The 25,572-nt window shown below is 33.5% G+C and overlaps 1 protein-coding gene across 1 annotated transcript in view; it reads right to left on the reverse strand.

Annotated features, from left to right (window-relative positions):
• LOC128991743 (division abnormally delayed protein) overlaps nt 1-25,572 on the reverse strand; it is a 164,025-nt gene that overhangs the window by 66,491 nt on the left and 71,962 nt on the right. The window lies entirely within an intron of this gene.

Raw genomic sequence — 25,572 nt, forward strand, 5'->3', positions numbered from 1 at the left:
CACTTTGAAACATTTCCTTATAAAACTGACATGCCCCGTGGTCCCACACGCGCCCTAGCTCGGCTTCGTGGCTACATGCTGCAAATTGAAGGCTACGTAATGACTGGCCAGATGATAGTGGGACGTAACAAGCAACTGTGTGTCTCAATTATCACGGCCATAAATTACTGTTAAATCTCTTATTTCGTATCTTTCCCCGCAATTCAACAGGGAAACGCGGAAACTACATGTATATACGATTTCGTAAAAGAAAAAACATACAGCATTGTGGTAAATAAGCTATTGGTGGTTCAACTCCAAGGGGGATTAATTTTGAAACCATATCCCATTGCTATCAGTTAATGATGCTACCTAACCAAAGGTCGAAAAGATCGACGATTAGACAGTGAGAAGACCATGTCTTGTCATTACCACTGGCACAAAAAAAAAAAACACTGAATAAATAACAATATATTTTCTACGACTCCTCAAAAAGTGTACTGAGAGTAATATAAATGAATTACGGAATCCCTAAAGCAAATCAATACTTTTATAGCTAGGTCTAACCACTAGGAATTTATTTGTGTTTTTATTAGGCTTGTCATGGCCAAAGTTATACTTAGATGGGTTTGTACAGCTATCTGATTATGACATGATCTGATTCTACAGTGTAACCACATATAATTTAGAATTTGGTCAATATTGTTTTTCTTGGTAATTGTCTGATGTATTACATGTTTTTCAGTATGAAAAGCGGCTTGTATCGAAGATGACGATGGCTGCATGATATAAAGATGAAACATCGGTTCCCACGGGTATTACTGTCACGATAATAGATTGAGAGGTCTCCGAGGCTCAACACAACACGGTGACTCAGGAGACTGGAGACACTGTATACACGCCTGCCTTGGAGATATACTACTGTGAGGCATTCATATAGTATACAACCGTTTATACACATAGCTAGAGTGATGTTTGATATGGAAATTTGATTTTATATAACCAATAAACCTCTTCACATGAGAAAAATGTTAAACCGTTACAATTCCGCACTGTCGATTGAAATACAGAAATCCAAAGTGTACATACGTATTGTTTGATGATACATAATAAATGTCTATATTTTTATCATTTACAGTAAAAGACAAGGAATATATTTATAGGCAAAATGTATTTCTTAATCTAAGGCATAGCTGGATTATCATATAACCTGACCTAATCTGAACTTGAGTTCAGAAAGTTTGGTCAAGAAGCAAGTTAGAGAAGTTTGGTTTAAGGAGTTTGGGGCAGCTAGGGATTCTGCATGTTTTACCAAGAATTTTTTTTTACTAATTTCAATGATTGAAAAATAATGTAAAATTTACTCCTATTGCTCCACAAGTTTTGTCTGTAAGGACCGTCCCTCCAGTCTGGTGCAGTCACCTTGACCTTGTACACCTCAAGGTCATATCTGCACAGTGCGCAGCTCTCGGTAAAGTACCGTAATTAAACCAGCTTTGTGCAGCAAACTGCGCTTTAATGCACGTTTACCAGAGCTTACAATACCAACGTGTAATTGAGACATCTGTCCGTCGCTTTTAAAACGTTTAAAGCATTTAAAGCATGGTAATCTCTAACCCCAGGTCCCATTACTGGCGTTTATTTGCAGATTTAAAATAATTGAGATGCGTTCTACTGGTAAACTAAACAAAATTTTTAAATTTGCTATACATATTTATTTGATGATACAGGGAAAAAGTGTTGAATGTGAAGAAGTACCATAATTTAAAGTTTTGGAATCATCAAAACAACGTAAATAAAACTAGTAAATAAATGAGACACAAAACTGCCAAAAAGGGAGGAGTGCGATCAGATGTCTGTAAGGAAACTTTGATTATAACTTAAGTGCATATACAGAAAACCAAATATTTTACCAAAAATTTGTTTACACTGCGCGTTGTGATTTATTTTAAATAAAGCGATATTGTATAATGTTGAACTATTTATTAGGCATACTAATAAATAACACCGCACGAGAGAATTCTTTTGAAATATTTATATTTTCAGAAATTTTTGATATCTATATATACATATGTGCTGAGAGCCCTTTTTGGGATACGGAGACATTTTTAGCTAGATCGGCGACCGTTTCTGGAAAATGAGAACATTATATGGCAACCATAAGGAATAGTAAAAGTAAGGGCAAATCTCATCTTCTGTTTATAAAGAAGTCAATTTCCTCTTCTACACAGCATAACATAAAGTTATAAACAATTCAAGTGCTACTGAAATATTCGTCAGTGTTTATGTACTGTTACAAAGGAAGAGAGTTAAAGTTTACATAAGTTACATAAGTTACATCAGTCCTCGGAGAGGTAGGCTTATCTTTTTGATGCAAAGTGCTGTTTAGTACTTGATGTGAAACAAAATATATTTAAAATATTCTCCGAAAAATTTAAATTAAAACTTATAATGTATTATCGTCGCATTTTACTCCAAAGCCATAACAAAAGTTAATGTTTACTATAGAAAAACAGTGAAATAAATTTTTAAGCTTAGCTAAACATAATAAACCAATCACTCGACAACATACGATAAAATAACAACCTTCAACTTCAAAGAGGTCCCAATCGGTTCAAAGTATCTGCATGCAGCTGGTTTATATTAACATGTAACCTATTTCTTTGCGATCAGCTGATCCATTGACCTCGATGGCTCCTTTGATGGTGCTGCCAGTACTCTAATCAACCGAGAACAGCTGTACTATCTGTCTGTTTGTTTATACTAGTTTTGCATCTTGGTCCAATCACGTTACATCAATATACAATGTGGGACCTCGGTGTTGCTTCAGGGCTCAATAAGATATCGAGGTCTGGTATTGGTTTGCATGTTAGTTCTGGGTTATTAGATTCGTAACCAAGTTATATTGAAACAAGATGTACTCTGTGATGTTTATAAGCAATGAATTTCAATATTGTAAATTAAATATGAGTAGACAAATTTGGTTAACAATAAACAAATGTTTAGCTGAGCAGACAAAGCGGTCGCCTGATCAGAAAATCTTCGGGTCGATCATAAGTATAGTCATTATCTTTCTGATGGTTCGAAACTGGGCCCAGCTGTCCCTGACTACAGAAACAGCTGATCACATTAATAAAGCTTGACAGGTCATCCACCCCATTGTAAATTAAAATTTAGCTTATTTTTCTTAATCATAAGTTTTCAAGAAAAAGTTAACTAACTAGAAAAGAACGAAAACGGCTTACGCAAAAATTTCTTAATCTACTAACACAAAAAATATTGAAAACAGTTAGTTCAAATAGTAACCAAAACATTCGAATTTATACATTAACTTTTAGATTACACTGGAAATATGAAATAGACATCGTCCAACAAAACAACTGTAAAGGGTCACACCTTATATGGACCAACACTGTGGATATTGTCGATACCACAATGGTCCAGCAATGATCAGCTGGTCCGTGTACGTGTCCGTGTACGTGTACGTGATCGTGTACGTGAGCGACGCGATTTGAATGCGATCTGGCGGTCGACGGCGGGCTCGGGTCAGTGCCCGGCCACACACCGCTGCCAACAACAATTAACCTCTTTTTGCCAACCATTGCCAATTCCGACATTTGATGGCGCTTTTTATGCTGCACTCGAATTTCTGACTTCGGTTCAGTGCCTGTATCGGGATCGGTTGACGAATGCTGATGTTCGTTTGAAGTGTTTTGATATTGGGCAAGCTATGTTTGTGATCCGCAGACTGATGTACTTCTGAGAGTTTGCAAGATAACCTGTAGCAATATTGTTTCTGTCCCACCATCACAGCCTGGACGATAGGCTCTAGTCCGAAACCACTTTGCTCATACTTCAGTAAGGGCAGAACCTCGAGGACCGAAGTCCCACGCTCTACCATTAGATGACAGTGGCTGTCATGATAATCAACATAATTAAACCTCCACTATATTTAAACACAATATATCATTTTCTCCTTCTATTTTCCAATGGCCGCATCTGGATAACCGATAAACAAATCAAAACCCAAAACACAATTTTGGAATTCCTAAGCAGCAGCTGAGAGGAAGTTTTTAAAAGCATTCCTGGCGCTGGAAGAAGGATCCTATTAGGGAATGATGACAATGGAATATTCTCAAGGAGTGACATTTCCATGAGAAAGACGCCTGGACAAAGCGGCAGATTAGGAGGGCAACAGTGGAATACAAACATCGTCCAATAGCCAGGCGCTCAGAAATCCGCCCGTGCGAAAATCCGGATGTTTACTGCTATTCTTCTCAACATTTCAAGGGTTTTAGCCAAAAATGCTTCCCAAAGCACTCTAGAAGTGTTCATTGTGAACGAATTCGGCCCCGGTTGTGAACGTTGAAGGCACGGCACTCGAGATGTAAACATTTCAAAATTACTCAACCCCCAGCAACGGACCAATAACCACCCAATAATGGAGCACAATTTGACAGTTGTAACGTCTCTTACTCAACCTAAAATATATACAGTGTAATCAGTACAACTACATATTAAATTTTAGGTCACAGATACGATATGCTCACAAAACATAAACAAAAACACGGTGACACGACATGATATAATACGAGTCCTATAACTATTGATTATATACATCGTCCTGAAGACGAATATGATTATGGCTTGATGAGCCCAAAACCTTAGGCTCGGTGGCCAATTACAACCAATTAAAATACATCCGATAAAGTTATCGTTGTACCACTGTTGTATATATGCATTTTTGTCACACTTATACTACTACCTACTTTTAATAAGTTTAATTTAACATAACTGCATACGGTTGAAGGAAAAAGGTAATGAGCCGGTAAAATTAACTTGCAAAAGGTCAGAACCGTTAACGGATCGTTAGAGACAGCCAACTGGTTGTGAATTAGTTTACCAAAGTTCTAATGAGGCACACCTTATACGTTATGATTATGTACTACGTTATTAGCAATGCTAACTAGATATCATATCACCTCGTAAAGCCAAGTATATGTATTAATGTCAAGAGAAATAGACAGTTAATATACCAAGATTGTTAATAAACGAAATATTCATACAAGAAAGCAACTTTTTAAAGTTTTCATAACTTTATTTTGTTTTGAATAAATTTAGGATTTTACTATTACAATAGTTAATAGAACCACGTGAAAACAATTTGGTTGAAATGTAACAATAAAACACAGCCAGCGGTTAGATTCTTTAATCTACCACCACTAAATTGCCAGATTATAAAAGTCATTAGGACATTGCACACCTGCGCCAGGTGATCTTTCAAATTACTTGGAGCGAGGCTTAACTCGCAGGAGTTCTGTTTTCTGAGTCGCTCTATTAAATATTATTCTTTGCTTTTTCTCTGGGATGCTTGATAATTTATTTTAAAGTAAGTCGCATTTCAGTGGTCCCCAACTAAACGTCGACACTGACAGGATTCTAGTTCAGTTCGGGAACCAATTCAACCGTTCAATGTTCAACTTGGGTGTTTAGCTGATGGACAACTGTAAGCGTAACTGGTTAATTGAGTTGTGGGAAGCATTACGGAGGAAACACAAGTTGTCAGAGCAAGTTTAAACTGGCACAAACCAGCAACCTGCCACTCGAGCTCAACTCTCCATCGAGCCCATCTGTACACTCCCATTGTACTTCTCATCAAACAAAACTGGGTATTATCTCGTGGAACTTAGTAAATCAATATTTTTTTAAGGAGAATGATTTTAATCGTAGTAGAAACGTAATAATGATGAAAACATGTACGATAACACAAATTCTTCCTCCTTATTGTCTCGACAGCTATGCACGGAATTTTTAATAAAGCGATTTACATGTCAAAGTAATAAGCCTTTGCACATATATAGTGATATAGCATAGTTATTTTAGTAGGGTACATACATTGGTTGGTTGTATATCCGACTTCAAAATGGGTAAATTTGTTTAAAACTTACATAGCTGACTAAGACCTATATAAGCAGTGACGCTCACCGGGTGAGCATGTTGAGCCGAATATGAATACAAGGCGAGTGTGGACTGGAGTGAGATGATCTTTGCATCTTTATTGTAGACTTGGTTCAGCAATGTCTTTAGCTAAGACCATAACATCCCAATGATGAAGAACAGCTGGGTTCAGTTCCGGACCGTAAAAAGCTACAGGATCAAATCGGTGAAATTTTGATTGTCCGCTGAGCACTAAAACCAATCAGTTGCCTAACTATGTAATGTTGAGAAATTTTACAGTTTTATTAGAGTGGTTGAAAAAAAAATGACCGACGAAATAGAGTACAGAGAATTAAGAAAAGCACATATTTAAGTGTATAAAATATACAGCAAAGTAGTTGCTTTTCACATTCAGGAATCTCTTATAATTCCGCATACAAGGGATTAATAACTATAATCTGCCTACAAGCACCAACACGCTAATGAATCATCCATGGCTAACATAACATCTGTCGAGCCCGCGTTCCAGGGAAGTGCGCAGACGCTAACAGCCGTGGTGCGCGGTGACCACGCATGCGCATTGTGACAGGCACACCAGACCGGCGCAAACACTCCAATATAGGAATTAAGTGTTACGAGACGTGAATGAAGAATGCGGTACGATAGGGCCTTTGTAACTGTGGGAAACATACATCATAAACTCGACCATTGTCTTGTAGTTACATGCACGTGCAGCGCGGGCTGGCCCAAAAATTAACCGTGTGAATCGAAACGGGTTAAACATTCATTAACAATACACTCGTTTTTGTGCTACTTGGAGGAGGTTTATGTGTGTATTTGTGTAATAGCTTTGACACAGTTAATGCATTAAAAATCCTTTGTTTAGTCACGCCGAAATAATGTTTGAAGTTAATTCGTTCGGTTTACAAGTATGAATGTAAAATATTGATTTGTTTTGTTAATATCATCGACGACAATGCCAACGAAAGTATATTGCTTAACAACTCAAAGTTAACTCTGACAGTTTTTATATCTATCTCAATTCGATCTTCGATTTATCTCAATAAAACATTTACTTACGAAAAAAGGAGTACACTTAACAGGAGTGAAAGTGTTCAACCAATAGACTTCTGGAAGACAAAATTTACAAAATTGGTCAGTTCGGTACAGTCAAAATTGTATCGTTTTTATGAATGTCACATTTGTTTGTACTACTACTAGCTCAAAACCACAACAAAACTAAACATGATACAATTTCACAACTGTTAGCACAATGTTTACTTTGGGTCCTAGGAAATTAGTTATTCATCCTGTGTACTATTACACATAATCAACCATAATTAACCCACTAATTTGAGCAAATAGGTCGTATCAATTATTTTGTTTGATATTTTATCATCGCTATCACATGACTCGTCAGGAAGGTGGCGAAGGACTATCTCCATACTGGAGCTGTCGTTACAGTAATGGCTGTCATTGCTGGGCTGAGCGAGGTCGAACCAAATTGTTGTAATTATCATCAATTTTTGCAGTGCTTACATGAAATCTATCACATCCGAGTACACAAAGTGGCAGGTTAACATTTTAATACCGTTTAATATTAGGTATATATACAGATTTTATACGGTAATGAAACCGTACGTAGATTGTCCAGTGAGTATTCTTAAGAATACAGTTTTATCTTAAAATATTAGTGATACAATCGTTAAGAATTAATTTCGTAAAGTGCCATGAGGTTATTCCAAGTAGCCATGCTACTATATGTTGCACTATGTGTAACTATATTTTTCTATATGTTGATTAGCTATATAATCACACCGTCAAATATGTCAAATAACTTCTTACAATGCAATACGTATTACGAACAATTCAATATAATTTAAATGTATTTGATTGACGAAGAATTAATGGAAATTGAAGTCGTAATAATTTATTTTTGTAAAAAATACAACCGACTTCAAACGCTCTAAAAAGAATGAAATAATTTCAATAAAGTAAACTTTTGTATTAGGCAAGCTCAGGTATTTTAAGTCGGCGCGGCTCTATGATGATTTTTGATACAACATTGAAAGAGGGTGTCCATATTGCAGGTGACTATCTATAAGTAAAGGTGTTAATCTGCATGTCTTTTTCATAGTTATGCGTTAAGTGTTATTTTATTACCGTAATCAGAGATCGGCATTATAGTGGTATTAACGAGTATCTTTAAAAAGATTATAACGCATTTAAATGTTTCTAACTTGGAAAAGTAACGTTTTAATACTAAACTAGCTTCTTTTCCCTACCATAATATCAAACTAAATTATTTTCCTATTCATATAGAACATTTGTGTGTGTTCAAATCAAATCAAATCAAATCAAATCTGCTTTATTTCCAAAAATGTTTACAATATATACATATACAAAATACGAACAATAGTCCCGCATAGGCCGTAAAAGACCTGTGCGCGGGACGAGCTCTATTACAAATTAGAAATATTCTTAAAAATTAAAACTAAATTAATCAAAAGACTATTTACAACTAAGCTATGAGACAGCTACAGGAACAGTTAATGCTAAATATATTGTTTGGTGTAAATATTGTTTGTGTTTGGTGTTTGGTAATGTGTGTGTTGTATAATTATTTTAGGTCATGTATGCTGAACCGATAAGTGTCTCAGACTGATCGAGCCCAATATCCGACAGCCAACTGCTTACCGAACGTTTATAAACTGGAAGAGATACCTGTAGATTTCTAATCTCTGATGGTATATTCCTATACAAAAAATTCGCAATATAAAAAGCATTAGTAAGGTGTTATTTTCATGATGCATTTATTCTGAAGTTAACATAAAATACAAGAAAATATTTCCTTTAATATATAAACAAAACAGTTCAGTACCTATGTATTTTATATACTTACGTTATCCAGCTACAATTTATTGATTTTCAAAATACACATACAATATTTAATTTCAATCATATTTGCAGTTTGAGCCGCGCCGACTTGAAATACGTGAGCTTGCCTAATACAAAAGTTTACTTTATTGAAATTATTTCATTCTTTTTAGAGCGTTTGAAGTCGGTTGTATTTTTTACAAAAATAAATTATTTCATGATTTTTAGTGACTGTCGTTTTATATTTTAATTACTTGAGGATTTTTGATAAGCAAAACTGTTTCAAACAATCGAAACAATCAAAAGTTCCACAGAACAATCATTATTTTAAAACTGCTTGAGTCACCTGTTCAGGTTACATAATCAATGGGTATGAAAATAAACATCTTTAGATATTCCTTAAGAAAGAAAGAGTTGTCCATTACATTAGGCCTAATGAAAAACTAATTGTCTTTTCTAGATACATTGAAATGTCATACATCATCGTTTCCTGCAATTGGTGTACTTCTACATTATAAAAAGAAATACAGTAAATTCTCAAGCCTTTTGGAACAATATGAAAGTTATTCCTCAGCTACCAGCACTAAAAAATCTCTCAAAAGTGGAAAATTGGTCATTAACACGTATAATACCTTTGGAAAATATTATATGAAAGATTGGTTCAGCTAAAAGTGGTGAAAGTCATGTAGGGGGTTTTGTTTGATCAAGATAAAGCCTAGTCGAAATTGCAAATCATCTTCCTCTAGGACTTTCCGAAGCAGGCATAATAGTATTGATATGATATAGTAACTGGGTAGAGAATATCAATAAACATTCCACATCTGCAAATGCATGTTTAGTAACTAAAATATTTAACACTTTTAAGACAATTGACGATTATGCACTGTCACACTTCTTAGGTCGTGTAAGGAATAATTGCATTCAATTTATATTTATACCTGTTTTACGAATGCTTTAGTTTTCACAATACACCTTTATTTGCCAATATCATACAGCTATTCACTGAAACATATATGTTTTTGTAAGTCAGAATATTCAATACTATAAACAGAATTACTGTATACACAAATCAGGTCAAACGTTGAAATACATTTTTTATAGTAACAAAATGCATTTTTCTCAATGTAATTCATTTAGGCTCCATGGCAAGAAATAGTTTATTGATCAATATGAAGCAACTGTTTCACGAAGAATTGTCTGTAGCTTCATTTAAATGGTTTCAACTAACAGCTGTAGGAATGTTATGATTATTTATTGCCTTCTCTGCACAAATGTAAACAATCTGCACAAATGTAAACAAAATAAATGTTGAATATTTAAGGTTTTCAGAATTGTACACCGAAACAAATATTATACTTAAACATAATATATAAGGTACCAAATAGAAACTCTCCTGGTTATTTTGGTGGTGGAACCACACTGATCAGTAAAAGAATCACAGAGAAATTGGCGAACATACATAGAAAAAAAAAAACATCGCCACAGACAAATTGAGAACCTCCTCCTTTTGTTGGTGGTGGGGAAGTCGGTTAAAAACGACACTGCAACAAACTGTGTTGGAAGACCTATTTTATTCAGTAAAATATGGAGTACGTGTCCACTAAGAAGGTAGTTCTTTCCAACTTGTAAAGAAATATATATTTCATGTATAAATAATGGTTTCTTGCTACTAAAAATCATTTTGAGGGCAGACATTAGTTATTTGTATGTTTCCATTATAAATTTCAAGTAAATTTAGATTCCGTAGGCTCAACAAAGTTTGTCTTAACATCTTTAAAAATGTTTTGATATTTTGAAGTTTTACCATGAACAAAGTACATTTATTTTATGCAAATCGTAAGACATCTTTCAAAACCAGCTAAATCGTAGTTACAAATTGTATAAATGAACTTACTTTGGGAAACGAAGCAAAAGTCTAGCAGCTCAGGCTAAATGGTGTTCCTTAAAACTTTAAGGGGAAAGAATTAAGTACAAACACAACGGTTAGCATAAGGCTTAGTATAAGGCGACTTAACAGCGTCATTTTAATTGCAAAGTGCTGAAAACCGCAAGAATTACTACAACGGCTTATGTTCTACCAACTTTCTCTTGCTTTACCACGCAGTTAGGTCCACATTAAAGAGTTTAAGCTCTTCTATAACAGTAAAAAATTAACACTGTAACTCGTGTTACTGGCGGTTATTATCCATAATTAATTGCATTTTCTATAAACCGTTGACGTTTTGGAAAGTAAATGTTTGGTTTATTTAGTAAATTAGGTTTAGTTGAATAAAACCTCTTGGAATTCGTATAGTAGTGCCATTGAGTATAAACATAAAACTAGCACTTATCGTTATTAGCTTTCAAGAGTCTCCTTAAGAGAATTTCAAACGCTATGGCGGGGTTTTACCGCATACAGTGATAGTAAATTGCTACGTTTCAACGGACAGTAATCAGTAGTAGAATAAAAAAAAGTAGAATACAAAATTCAACAATAAGCACGCTCTCTTCGTGCTTTTTTGTTAAGATGGTTCTTTCGATCATCGATTTAATCACAAAACTCACTGTAAGGACATTAGTGTCAAACTTTTGTATTGGCAAAATCCCATCTAACCTTAACCAAAAGATAAATAATGATTGATTATGACTATAAATTAAGGGGTTTTAACAATTACTGAGACTACTATATTATTCATAAACACAACAAAAATTAGTTGTCGAGATTAATAAATTTAGTAGAACAAACACTGAAAGAACGATTTACATAAATATGTAATGATAAAATCTACAAGAAAGTGTTATATCCAAACATTGACCAGGAAGCACCAATCCATCGATTGAAGACATATGACAGTCGATACAAGTTTGATTAAACCCTTAAACCGAGCACAATGCGATGCTTCGTGCTGCGCGTCAATAAATAACCTTCACGCCCTTGTATTAACGGATTTTCTTCCCTTTCAACCGTGAGCGAGGCAGGGCGGAAACCTTTAGCGGTAAATAGTGTTGGGCGAATAAAGGACTAAAGGAGGTTCACTATTAATCACAGTTCTTCGATCACCGGTTACATAATGTATCGATTGTCATTCGATACTGCAGGATCAGGGGACTACTGTGCGGGGAGAAATTAGTTGGCGGCGAAGTGCGTTTAGAAATGTTTCCATCATGTGTTGGTAAATATCAGAATAGTTAATTTTTATGTTTGCAGATAAAAATGGAATAGTTTCGGTAAGGATACATTCCGTAGTTTTCAACGCCAGTGGTATTTTATGATTATAATCATGAAATACTTGTAAGAGGTTTGATTCAAACCCAACAACGTTTTAGGGTATGTTTGGGAGTCAAATCGAACTGTTTTGCACCGTAGACCTACCAATACTTAATTTGAAATTTTCTCTACTATATTTTTTCTTATTTAATTCAAAGGTTTAACATATTTGACATATGTTTTAATATTAAACATTTTCAATTTAGTTGTATTATCAAGGTGGGATATTTTGAAATATATTGTAATTTTGTGAAAATAATATTTTTAACAGAATTATGACATAGAGTTATTATTAGAAACTTTATATTGCAAATTCGTTCGTCTCACAACACTTAGACGAATGGTATAAATAAATATTTCTACTATTCGTTACTTAATCACGTGGCCCGAGTAGCGGTTAAATAAAGCGACTCCGTGATAAACGCAGTAAGCCAGGAAGTTCATTTGATTTCAGTCAAGATCAATTTGTTCTATTACCCTGACCGATGCCATTACTTAGCAAGCCTTAATTCAACAGAAACAAATGAGAGAAGATAGTAAACTTTAATCAAGAACAGATTTAGTTTAAATTAAACACAAATTCCATACATTTCAATAGTTCACCCCTAAAACAGTGGAAATTACAGTTAGGTCACATAATGTAAAAAAACAAGTATTCAGAAATACTTGTTAAATCTGAAAATTGTCTGAAGAAACAAAGTAAGGTTTTTCCAAGTTTGATGATAAACTCGAAAGCCTCGAGACAACTTCATCATAAGTTTAAACTTATATGAAGCTTATAAGTAGTTTTTACGGTGAAGCATCTGCTTTTCCTTTGAATATAACATGAAGTTATCCTGCAAATCGTTATTTATGCACTATGCAAATATTAACGTTATGCCTGTATTTACATCTAGTTAAAATTAATAAATTAATTCATAAGCCAGTGGAATGATGCCCCTGATACCATTATGGGGTATATTCATAACAAGTGTTAATATACACTACAACGAGCTAAATGAGTTCAATGCTTTCATTACAATACCATTCATTTCCTATGACAGTATACGTTTGTATAGTTTGATGTTGACATAACGTATTGTACTGATGTAATTTATTGTCAAAATAATATACTATTATGACTATTAGTTGTGAAAATGTAATATCGTGTTCGTATTTGAATACTTTTATTGAGATCGTGGTTAATCTGTGTGCATTATTGTTACATTGTATTGCTCCAAAGTAAATCAATCAACAAATGAATCATACAATAGACCCAACTCATTATTACATATGCATGGCGATGCGCATTGTCGCTTAAACTCATTAACCAATGAGTCGATTATCAACCAATCCACATCCGCTGTCGCAAACTGAATGTACATTTGATCAAAGTGTATAGTTTATATAAGGTTTAAACAAATTTAATACTTAGTTTTTACAGTAGTGAGTATGTATTTTTTTGGCATTTAAATTAATCGATCATGTTTGAAATTTGAAGCACCTAAAAGAAATGTCAATATTGTGAGTAGTTGAAATATTATACAGATAGTCTCTGAAGTAACGTAGAATACTAAATTTTCCTTCTGGATCACATTTTTATACTATAAAAATCTGTAAAAATCTAACCAAACTGTAAAATAATGTGAAATTCTGAAAAAGCAATACATTTATCATAGTTTATTTTATTGTTGTCTTTAGAAATGCTGATTATTTCCTTCTAAGGGATCCTAATTGTAATTGGCATTCATAAACATAATAAAATATTTATAGGCAGTAAACAAACACCAGGACAAACTGACAAATGATCCAACCGGAATAATTCAAAATCCAAAATATATATTGTTTCTGCTAAAAGAGTGAGAATGTAGTTTATTAACTAAACTAAAATTCAAGAGAAAGAACTGGTGCAGTTAAAGCCAAGTTGCAATTTAACAGTTAGCTGAGCGAGTTAGCTGGTTGGTGTATTCTGTAGTGGGTTAGTTATAAAGTTGCAAAGTAGTGGGATTGTGTTAGTGGAATGACCTATTTTCTCCAAACAATGTAGCGGATCCTCAACATATGGCGGCAAGTCGCGGAGATGAAGAATAACATCAACATGGATGAGTGTTTTGTACAATAATAACTATCAAGTTTTATTGTTTTCTTTGACATAAAAGATTTAAATAATTAGTTAATTACAAGTATTTTTTTTTTTTTTTTTTTTAATATTAGGTAGTTTCTGTAGGCCTACGTATGTTTGTGTGTGTTTCGGATGAACTGCAATTTGTATCATAGTTCGATTGTATTCAATTGCCATTTTGCAGTACAGAACTTTGGACGATATTTAATCATTATTTGATGATGAAATATATATTTGAAATGAATTCAAACCTGAAACGTGAGAGAAAATCTTCAATGTATTGCACACATCCTATCAGGTATTAAGGCTGAGTTTAAAGTGCATTATTAGATACTGTACTTAAACTTTTACATAAAAAAATACGACAAAAAGTGAAGTGGATTTTGCACAACGTTAAAAAATCTGTGTAACATGGACACATTAACATTAGTCAGCTGAGTGCAAAGGTGAATGTTTTGCATTTACCGTCCATGTTTACTACTGTTCGCTTCACATTTGAATGCCAAGAGCTTGAGTGAAACAGTTTTCACAGCATTTCTGTGTTTTATGCTCCAAACGGTTTGTTGCTGCTTGGCTCGAGTGCAGTAAATTTAATCATTACCCTTTCAGTAAAGTTTCCCTTTGCTACTTTATTTCATCCAAGTGAAACAACTTTTCACGTAGACATAGCATTTGCCTAAAGACAGTTACAGTGCACATAACACTGTCGCAATTGATTAGGTATCTATGTGTCAGTGTCCAATATTTTTAAATGGATACAATTGATTATATTAGTGCAGTTTTTTCATAGGTTTATATCAAATGTGTGACACAATCAAATCCCTTAATTTTTAAGCGTAAATATAATGGATATAAGCGAAGTACGAGAGTTTTCTTTTTGTTTCTATGGAGACGAACCAATTAAAACTTTTAATGAGGTCCACAGGGTGTGAAGTGTGTTCATGATGTACATTTTTGTAAACATTCAGACAAGTACATACAGTATAATTACTCTCACCCAGAACACAAATTTATACATTGCAAACCACCGCATTAACATATAACAGTTATACATTATAACATAGAATATAACATAATGCATAAAATATAAAACTCCCAACCCAATAAAAAAGATTTCTTAGCCATGACATGTTTTACAACAACCAAGATGGCGACCGAAATATCTTTGATGTACGGCTCTTTGCCTCATGTAATTACTGGAATGACTTAGTAACTTTTCAACTGCAAGATAGAAATACTTTCCTACCTCATGAATTAAAACTTTACTGGGCCTACTTTAATCTAAACTTTATATCTGTGGTTTTATTTGGTCTTTTAATCTACATTTCGTATAGATTTCAGTAAGAGAATTCACTAATAAAGAGACAGTTTTTACAAGAGAGTCATACACTTTTTTAGACTAGTGAACCCCCAGTAAAGGCATTATTCTAAAAATAAAAGCATTTGGTGATTTTCTACTGGATTGATCTACTGAACCAGTCTTTTATCAAAAATGTAACTCAAAAGTTGATGGCTATTTCACGAAATATGCACAATACTAGTTTTAAACTACAACAATGAACCCACCTATTGTAACACAATCCTATTGGGAATGTAATGTCATTATATTATTCACTAGATAACACGTCCCAATGGCACAGAGGAAGTGCCAATACACGTACAGATGTATAATGTTACATATGTCATTGTAAACTGAACATTTCGCTGTAGATTACATGGTATTGATGTCGCTGAGGAATTTAATTAAAACCCGGTTACATTTACGTGTCAAATAACCGTTGGTCGAGATTGAAGCTAGTTAACGTTTGTTTTGTTAACCCTAACATTGCAATACATGTTGTGATAGAATATTTCATCCATGGGACCTAAAGTGACTCTTTTACCGACCAGGTTCTTTACCGATCGAAGCGATGTTAGGTTCGAAAAGGTGCTAGAATCGGTGGTGAATTAAATAGGTCACCAAACTGAAAAATTATTTTTTATGGAAACAAATCCGGGTAGTTTTGTACAGGGTCCTCCTTCATTATTCGCCCTTTAAATGTCTTCAATTTTGTTTTACTATTAAAACACAGTTGTTGCCGTCACACATAGTGATGGATGTTGAGGCTACCGAAACTGTTGTTTACCTATATACACTTTAAAACAGAAAAATTATTATTTCATCGTTACCTTTTTATATTAAACATCTTTGGAGACGACAATAACCAAACAATAACTAACATATCAACCTAAAGAAAGGTATGAATTAAACCCGTATGGTAAACAAAACATGTATTATTTACTGTCAATATGTATCCAAACAACAGATAAAATCACTCTCTACGTTGTGTAAATGTACTTGAATAAAGAAACAATATGTAACACAAACAATCGCGTAACTCATGTATTGACATTCAATGTGCAAAGGTGAATGTTTTGCATTCATACCTTCGTGTGTTCGCTCTTTCCAACAAACGCCGCCAGAAAATAAATATTCCGTTAAACTTATTTCTCACTTTTGTTTATTGGTTTAAAATAAATTCGTATTCTTTATTCTTTATTCTTTATTCATTTAAATTATATAAATCAAAATAATTCAAAGTCAGAATGTATTGGTTATTATTAACTACAGTATGTGTTTTACGCTGGCGTTGAATTATTATTTTAAGAAAAAATGTGTCCATTTAAATCAGAAGTGGGAAAAAAATTACCTCAATGCATTGAACACTACTTGAACCACAGCTATTTTGAATTTACTTTTGTGGAAGTAGATTCAGGTCAATTTTAAAAGAAAAGGAACTTTCTCCTTTTGCATATAGAAGGAAACTGCCTCCACTGATATTGTCACAGGTGAAATTAAAAATCTTGCACTTAATCTATCTGTTGTATGTGAATAAATATTATTTATTAGAAATATTTTATGAACTTTAATGGAGTCAAAGAACTTCTTCCATTAAAAGCGCAATTTTAACCTTAAGAATTTTAATTTAGCACAGTTGATTATACATATGGAATGGCCATTTGGCAATATATAATGCGTGGTAATGTAATCTAGGCTATCTGCTCGGTCTACTCTGGGGAAACAAGCACTTCATTATTGGAAGTGTTCAAACCTTGGGCGACCTTCCATTGCAATATGCTGGCTACAGTGGATTCATCTTATACTGACAGCGACATGTTAATTTGACCAAGAGACCGATGAACCAAAGCTATCTCAGTGTTTATGGTTCATTACATTTTTACACAATGAAACGTGTCACTTCTCATGAGAATCTAATATTATCAATGGGATAACAACCACAACTAGATCAAATTGCAATTAGTAAGGCACAGAAAGCTTTAGATTAATTTAAAAGTAATGTAGGTACAGTAAATTCTCTTAACAGTATTCCTGTTTGGTTTGCCAAGTTTGAAGCTACACTGAAAATGTACATCTAAATTAATAAATAAACCGATTAAACCCATCCTCTAAAAGTGAAGGGAATAGTGAAACTTTTACAATTGCCATGCTAAAAATCCAGCCCAAAAATATTTGTTTAAAGAATTTAACGTAAAAATATTTGTTTGGATTTATCTCTTGCTACGAAACAATATCCTGATATACGTATTGAACACGTTGTTTATAAAAATACATTATTTTAAAGGGTTTTTTTTAATATCTAGTACACAGAAGGTAGAAAGATGGAGGAGAATCCGTAATAATATCAGACGGCTTCTAGCGTAACACCACTGCAGGGTATTACATCTTAAGATTCTTTTAGCTAAACAACCCTTTGATAGATGCTGGAAAAGAAGCCATCGAAATGCATAAACTAACAATACAAATGAAGAGGGAGAGTGTAAACTAATGAAATAAATACGACAAATATTAATCTTCGTAACTTATGGATATCTGTATCACTTTCACGGTTTGTCAAAGTCACTATATTTCATACAAACATAAATTGTATGATACAAAAGTCAAAGAAAGATATGGAGGAGTGTTACACGGAAAGGGATGTCAGAAAGGGCTGCGTTTGGCGATAAAAAATATCCTCTGAGTGAAGACGTAACGTTTTGCTTACAGCCGAAATTTTGCAGAAATGCGCCAACGTCTGTTATTGCTGACACACTATCGTTAGAGTTGAACACTCTTCCTGAATGCCAACAAAGATTTCACCAGCACCAACTCTTGTTGCGTATGTTTCATTTTATCACGTACAAACTTCTTAAGATAGTAGTATACATTCTTTTATATTCATAATTTGTTATAAACTCAAAATTTCTTAGATCAACCAATTCACTGACAACGTTTTCTGCTGTAAATTACAATTTTATTTTAAATTACATCAACCTTCAAACGGTCAAAACTGAAAGGGCGACTCATTGTAATTAGATCATATCTAAACACCAAACAATATCATCTGGAGAAAATATAAAATACGATTTTAACATTCGGGCACGATTTGAGCAGTCCATTAACTATGGTCTATTGAGTTTAAACATTTGCTTTAGGGAGGATATCTACTTCAGCATATCAATCAAACAATACCATAACATAGATGTTCAATGTTATAGCGATTTTCTCATGTTTGCGGTTTGATAAACATATTGTTGCAATTGCCTGTTGATAGCTATTTTACCACTGTGTTAATTCTGTAGTAGCCTATGCCGAGAGACGGTGGCGGCGGCGGTGATAACATACAAAGATAGATTAGTTCCGAATGTGCATCACCTGGGGACCACAGCCGCTGAGGAAGTGTGTTACTTCAACATTAGATAACTCTGACTGACATATCACTTTACACTAAAATAGCTCGTGAACAATAAAACGGAATTGATATGCTAAGTTATATACAGATAGGAGGTTAATTTATCATAATCATTGTATATTATTTTGGTTAAGCATGTAAATTAAATAAATAAATTGTGTTTTACTTTTTAAGGGGTTTTTTAGTACAGACTGTAAAACACTTGTTCAGACTTTTCACCAGTACAACTTGCAATTAGATAGGCCTACGTAATTCAACGGCACCCGCAGGATTTTTTTTTTTTTTTGGGTGAGGAGGGGATTAGGTTACTATCTTTGGTTCAGGGATGGGTAAACGGCCGTCCCAACCAAATTATTTTTAAGTAAACCACTTTAAAATAGATTTTTGGGTCGTCTAAAATCCAAAAATGTCTTTAAAAAATATTGCAATTCCTTTATTTTCCTCTACATTGTCATTTTACTTGACTATTCTGTCCGACGTTGGCTAGACACTCAAACAATTAAAATATAACTAGGTGAAATTTTGTTGTTTTTATGATGCTGAACAAGTTTCGAGTTATTTTGCGTATCGTTATCAAACTGTATTAGAGTGACTGGAGGAATCTAGAGTTTTAAGTGAATTAAACTCTTCCAAAGTCTAATCAAGTTGGACAGCCTTAACGCATCCAACCTGTTACAAACTTTCCACCTTTCATGGAGTAAAGTAGCTTGTATTCATTGTTGAGCAATAAGGTAAACTTTGTTTACATTAACATTAATCAAACATTGCCTTTACCTACAGATTACGTAAATAATATTCAACAAATAACATATATTTTTTGTAATAACATAAATGCTATCTTTTATATACGTTATTTATACGATCCGATCTGAAGCTAAGGTTTACGTTACCTGCAGGAGGCTTTAAATATGAAAATTTATTCCGGGTAGGTTGGCAGCGCTGTAGCAGTCAGCCAAATCCTTCAAGCGGAAAACTCTGCCACCTACACGACGATTGGCAATCCTGCCAAATGGGTTACGTTGTCGCACCTGGAACGCGAAAATGTCACTTCCGCTGATAAATAAAAGCCATCTGACGTAGATAATATGTGTTTTATGCGGTGAAGAAAAGTAGCTTTGCAGCTTAAACATTGATTTTTAGGCACACGAAAACTTATTTGAATGGAATTTAATTTTCGTGAAATGTATACATTTTATTTTCTACTAAAGTTAATAAGAATTTACAAGTGTATTGAAAATGACCAATGAACTATACACGTTCATTACATTGTTACACGACAATATACAGCTGATTACATAACAATGTTACTTATTTCATTACACGTATAAGTACCGGGGAGCCGAAACATAGCCCGTTATAGTTTATTTCGTTTGTAAAAGCAAGATAAAGGAAACCTACATTTTTTACTAATTTTGGCTTTTATTATTTGAGTTCCAGTGGAATCTCAAATTATTATGAGAATACAGCTGTCCAAATTATGTAGGCCTAAACTAAAACAGAGTGCATACAAATTGTAAAATCTACCCTTAAATAAGAGTAAAACATTGAGTTGAAGCCAGTGCACTCAAACGGCACCAACACGAAACACTCATCAATACTGACATACTCCATTTTCCCATATACCGAGTTATCATCAGTGTAATCTTTGTTCAATAGTTACAAAAGATGTCAATCACTTTGTACTGTAGTTTATAATTTCCTGGTATACTGTGGATGGCTTTTTATAAACACATGTTACATGTTTTTGTTTACTTTTTACTTGTTATTTTGTTCAACCAACAATGTACGTACATAACAACCCAATATACTTGGCAACCCATAAGGCTTAAGTAAAATTTTTAAATTTTCAAAAGAGTTAGTGCGAGAGTGTAGCGAAATGCGAATTTTCCTGAGGTAGTGGCTGTCACCAATCACTTTTTTCAAAACTAAGTCCCTAATTCCAAAATGTAGTCGAAATCCTTCCGTTGAATTTTGAGATATATATTACAGACAGACTTTGCTTGTATAGAGTATATGATTAGTGATTTAACCACGAGACTTCAACGTCAACAATTCTAACACCAGTGAAGTAGGCCTCATTCATCAGCCTGTAGTTAGTTACCCCAGTTAGTATGCAGGCCGGTCTCCTCCATGTAATGTACTACAACAGTCCTACTCCAACGTCCCAACGGTCCCATACTTCTCACTACACATGTTAATGTTTATATCTGCTTCGTGCCTTAACTCTCCGAGCTGGACGTTCATTTATTTAGAAGCAATTTTTTAACTTCTTTATATTTCATCGCTAAAAATGATCTCACCGAACATAATTGATCAAGAAATTGGACGATAAACGAATTACATATACTCTCAAAGAGATAAATTAACCCATGTGTTTGAAAATGGATAATTAAACTAAGAAGGATAAAATCATTCGTTATGCCACAACATATTTTACCATAAACTAAATTGTTCTCTAAAACGAGATCTTTAACGAACACTAACTAAACAACTTGCACCTTTTTCCGTGACATATTATTATTGACAAAAAGGTAAATAAACGATATCAAAATCGCACCTAGGCGGTGACCTTGGTGGTCGCCCCCCCCCCCCCAGTGGCCCACCGGGATAGCCGCATTCTCTGGCAGGTTTTGTTTTTTGTGGACCCAACAGGCGTGAGAACTTCACTTGCATTGTTTTATTGTAGTATGCAGCGCCGTGCGCCGCGGAGACTGCAAGGGAATTCCTGGTCATGCGAGACCGTACTGCAACTGCACCTGTGCGATACTGTGCATCTGATATGTGTGTCAATAGTTTTTTAGTAAAATTGTAGACAAAAAAGTAGGGATAAGTAAATTAAATTAAGAAAATTGTTTAAAAAAAGTCAAAAACTATTAGATAGCTCGCATATTTGAAAGGTGATTCCTTCTTGGGAGAATGTTTACAAGTACGGGAAATATATGTTTTAAATTATATGGCATTTTGAATAATTAAGGTAAAGGAAATGGGGGGGGTAACAAGAGTTACTACGATGACAACACTAAAAAGATTACGTAAAAATCAAATAAACTAATAAATCAACTAAAAGTATTTCTACATCCTATTTGATCAAATAAATATTATTTTTGATCGTTCCACATTCAAAAACATAGTTTAAGCTAACTGACAAATCAAATTAGGTCAACTAAAAAAAAAAATAATTACGTAAGAAATAGCGTAACTAACGTCAATAACTTAACCTAAAAACTTATCCTCTTGGAAATAATTTGTATACGGATTTCGTAAATGATTTCTACGATTTAAGAATGGAACGGGCTGTTTATTTATGTTCACAAGACGGAAGAAACTGTAGAAGTGGATGACTGAGAACATTTTGCAAATGGATAATCTATGCCAAAAAGTATGCAAAAATAAAGTTCAGTAGCACAGTCAGAAGTCTGTTATTTCCTAGCTAAATGCTAAGAGCGGTGAGGATTTTATAGATAACAAAAAATCAATTCCGGACAAAGTTTGGCTCTTATGGAAAATCTGCAGTAAAGTGGATCTGAACTTATAACATTGCTTTTGAAGCCTGAACGTGAGTTTAAATTATGAAGTTCGATGCATTAACTGACTCGATGCACTATCTTTCAATAATAATAAAAATAATAATAATAAATTAATTATGAAGTTTGATGCATTAACTGACTCGAGGCACGTATCGTTCAATAATAATAATAATAATAATGTTATTATGAATTTTGATGCATTAACTGACTCGATGTACATATCTTTCAATAATAATAATAATTTAATTATGAAGTTCGATGCATTAACTAACTCGTAGCACGTATCTTTCAATAATAATAATAATAATAATAATAATAATAATTTTATTATGAATTTTGATGCATTAACTGACTCGAGGTACATATCTTTCAATAATAATAATAATTTAATTATGAAGTTCGATGCATTAACTAACTCGTGGCACGTATCTTTCAATAATAACATTAATTTATTTTATACTAGCAGAGTACCCGTCCTTCGTACGGGGTTGGAATATAAGTATAAAATGCTTATTGCAGTTATACTCAAGCTTTGCGATTGCAATGGGTGGAGGACACAGTTTGATAAAATTTGCTTTTTTAAATTTACAGTATTCTATAGTATTACACATCTACCATAGCCATAATGTTCTACCATTTTACCTAAACAATAGAGAAAAATAAATGATCAATTCGCAAAATATCACAAATTATTCATGAAATGAAAAACATATACATAACTGTAAACAATCCTACTTTGACAGTTCTCATTGCGAATCACAGTTTTTTGTTGCTGCTTAGTTCAAATTAGCTGTTTTCATAAATGAAAAAAAGTGCTGCACCCTGTTGGTAAATCTTATAACTTTTTAATGCTTTTCCATATCATAGAACCAACTTTTTTAGTTGAAACAGCTGACTAAATTCTTTAATTCCCTATAAATATGAATACTCATAAGGTTAACATGGGGAATTACAGAGCCACTGGGGCGGAGCCCGAAAGGATTTTTGAGATAAGAATATGCCTATATGTTAATCGGGAATGTAAGCTATCATTATGCCAAATTTCAGCCCAATCCGTCCAGTGGTTTATGCGTGATTGAACTTCAAACAAACACACAAACTTTCACATTTATAATATTAGTAAGATTTCATTCTCCGTTTTGTAAAAGCGATTAATTAAATTTATCGAAAAACACGGATTCCATAGCGTCAGCAGTATAAAATATTGAATATTCTTTTGCGCCGAAAGCAGTATCAGTATTGCTCAAAGAATTTTAATATTACTAAACCCATTCGGTTTTCTTGTGTTGAACCCTTAAACAAAATATTATTTTTATTATGCTTATATAGATCCATAGTTATTTTGCTATTTAATTAAAATGAAAACGTATTGGTGATTAAATATTTAAGTATGATTAAAATATAACAATCTTTGTATTCTTTAAAATTTGTAATATTGAGGCGTAAAAGATAATTTCTTGAAATTTTCTTTAACAACGACCAACTGTAACAAATTATAAAAACATTTTCTACATTGACTTTTGCAAGATAAGTAAAGTGAAAAGACAACGAGATAGACACTGCAATTATGTGAATACTGGTTTAAATCCAGGAATTATATCTTAATACGTAATCTTCAATTTTAATTACCATTATAGTTAGTAATAAACATCGGAAAATAATAATAAAATATATTCCACCATCTTTGTGACATAGCCTTAGATAAATTTTGAATCAAACCCTTTTCACCCTTTTATTTTTTAACACAACACCAGTTCTCAAATAAGGATAAAACAAATTTATTTCCTACTAAAAAATCAACCTTATTATACCCGATTAGAATGAAGGGATGTTTTGAATACTTCTAACAAAAAGGAGCCTAATAAACACATCCCTTTAGCAAGGGGGTTGCGGAAGAATCAATCAAGGCTCTGTCCCGGCTTAGGGGTGAGGTAAACGTGTGTTTGGGGGGGGGGGGGGTTGATGGGAAGCCAAAAAACTGATCCCCATCCTCTCGTGTTGTCGGCATCATTTATCTCTGAGTTCCATTTTTCATCTATATACAAGAGAGTGGTTTATCATCGTATTTTGAAATAAGAAAAGCTGTTGAATATTTTTTCCCAGAATCCCGTAATTTTCTATTTTTCCCGCCCAATCTTCTTTGTGTCACACTTAATTCACTTTCCTCTTTCGATTTTATTGAATAAATCTACTTCGAGTAAGATACCTTTTCTTCACAGTTCTTGTGTCGAATATTATTGCAAATTGCAACTAATCGTATTCCTTTTCATATACAGCAACAGTATCAGTTTCTGATGTCCTATGGTTTGTTCAGATTTTAATTGTCAGTATATACTTCTAATCTTTCAAATACATATTTTTCAATGAAGGGGTGAGACTTGATTGTTAATATAGATTAAAAATTTGAATTTCGGGAGATAAATTAAGGTTAGTTTTATAGAGGAAACAATGAGCTATAATAGTTTAACCCTATGTTACTTAGCAAGTTTTACCTTAAGTAGGAATCAACCAAATAATTTTACATTGTCTCTTTGTTTTATACGATTTTATAAAATAACAGCTTATTTCACCTTAGTAAGTTGATATTAGTACCTTTAAGGAGACTAGAAAAACAATTTAAAGGACATTTGTCAATTTATTTGAACAAATAAAATTTTAAGTTTAAATAAAACATGTCAAAGAAGACTAAAAACAGATATTAAAGCCTAGACACAAAGCCTAGTCAAAAACACATAGGCCCTATACTCAAACTAGTTTAATGTTAACAACACAGTTGACTACTACAGAAATCGTTGCAGAACTGATACAACTGTATCATTATCGCCTCGAGCTGCAGAGTCAAAGGTTGTATCTGAGCCAGCGGATTATCCCAGAGTTTGTTATCATCGGGTAATTGGAGTGTTCGAATGCAAATTGGAAACACATAATCGTAATTTCTACAAAACGTTCTACTAAACACCACGATTTAAATATAAAAAAATATCATTGTATTCAGTACGTCTGAATTTAATAATGTTTGCTATGCATTTAGCTTTTGAATTACTATTAATCAATGTATTCAGAATAATAAAGGGCAAGAAATGATCGGGCTTTTCTTATAGTTGATTTATATGAAAACAGGTTGTTATGCATAGGCATAGGTTCTATGTTAACATAGAATGACGTATGCAGTTT

The sequence above is a fragment of the Macrosteles quadrilineatus genome, unplaced genomic scaffold (genome assembly GCF_028750875.1).
Source record: "Macrosteles quadrilineatus isolate MER2022 unplaced genomic scaffold, UCM_ALF_1.0 Scaffold_4__1_contigs__length_99947679, whole genome shotgun sequence".
Classification (NCBI taxonomy): Eukaryota; Metazoa; Arthropoda; class Insecta; order Hemiptera; family Cicadellidae; genus Macrosteles; species Macrosteles quadrilineatus.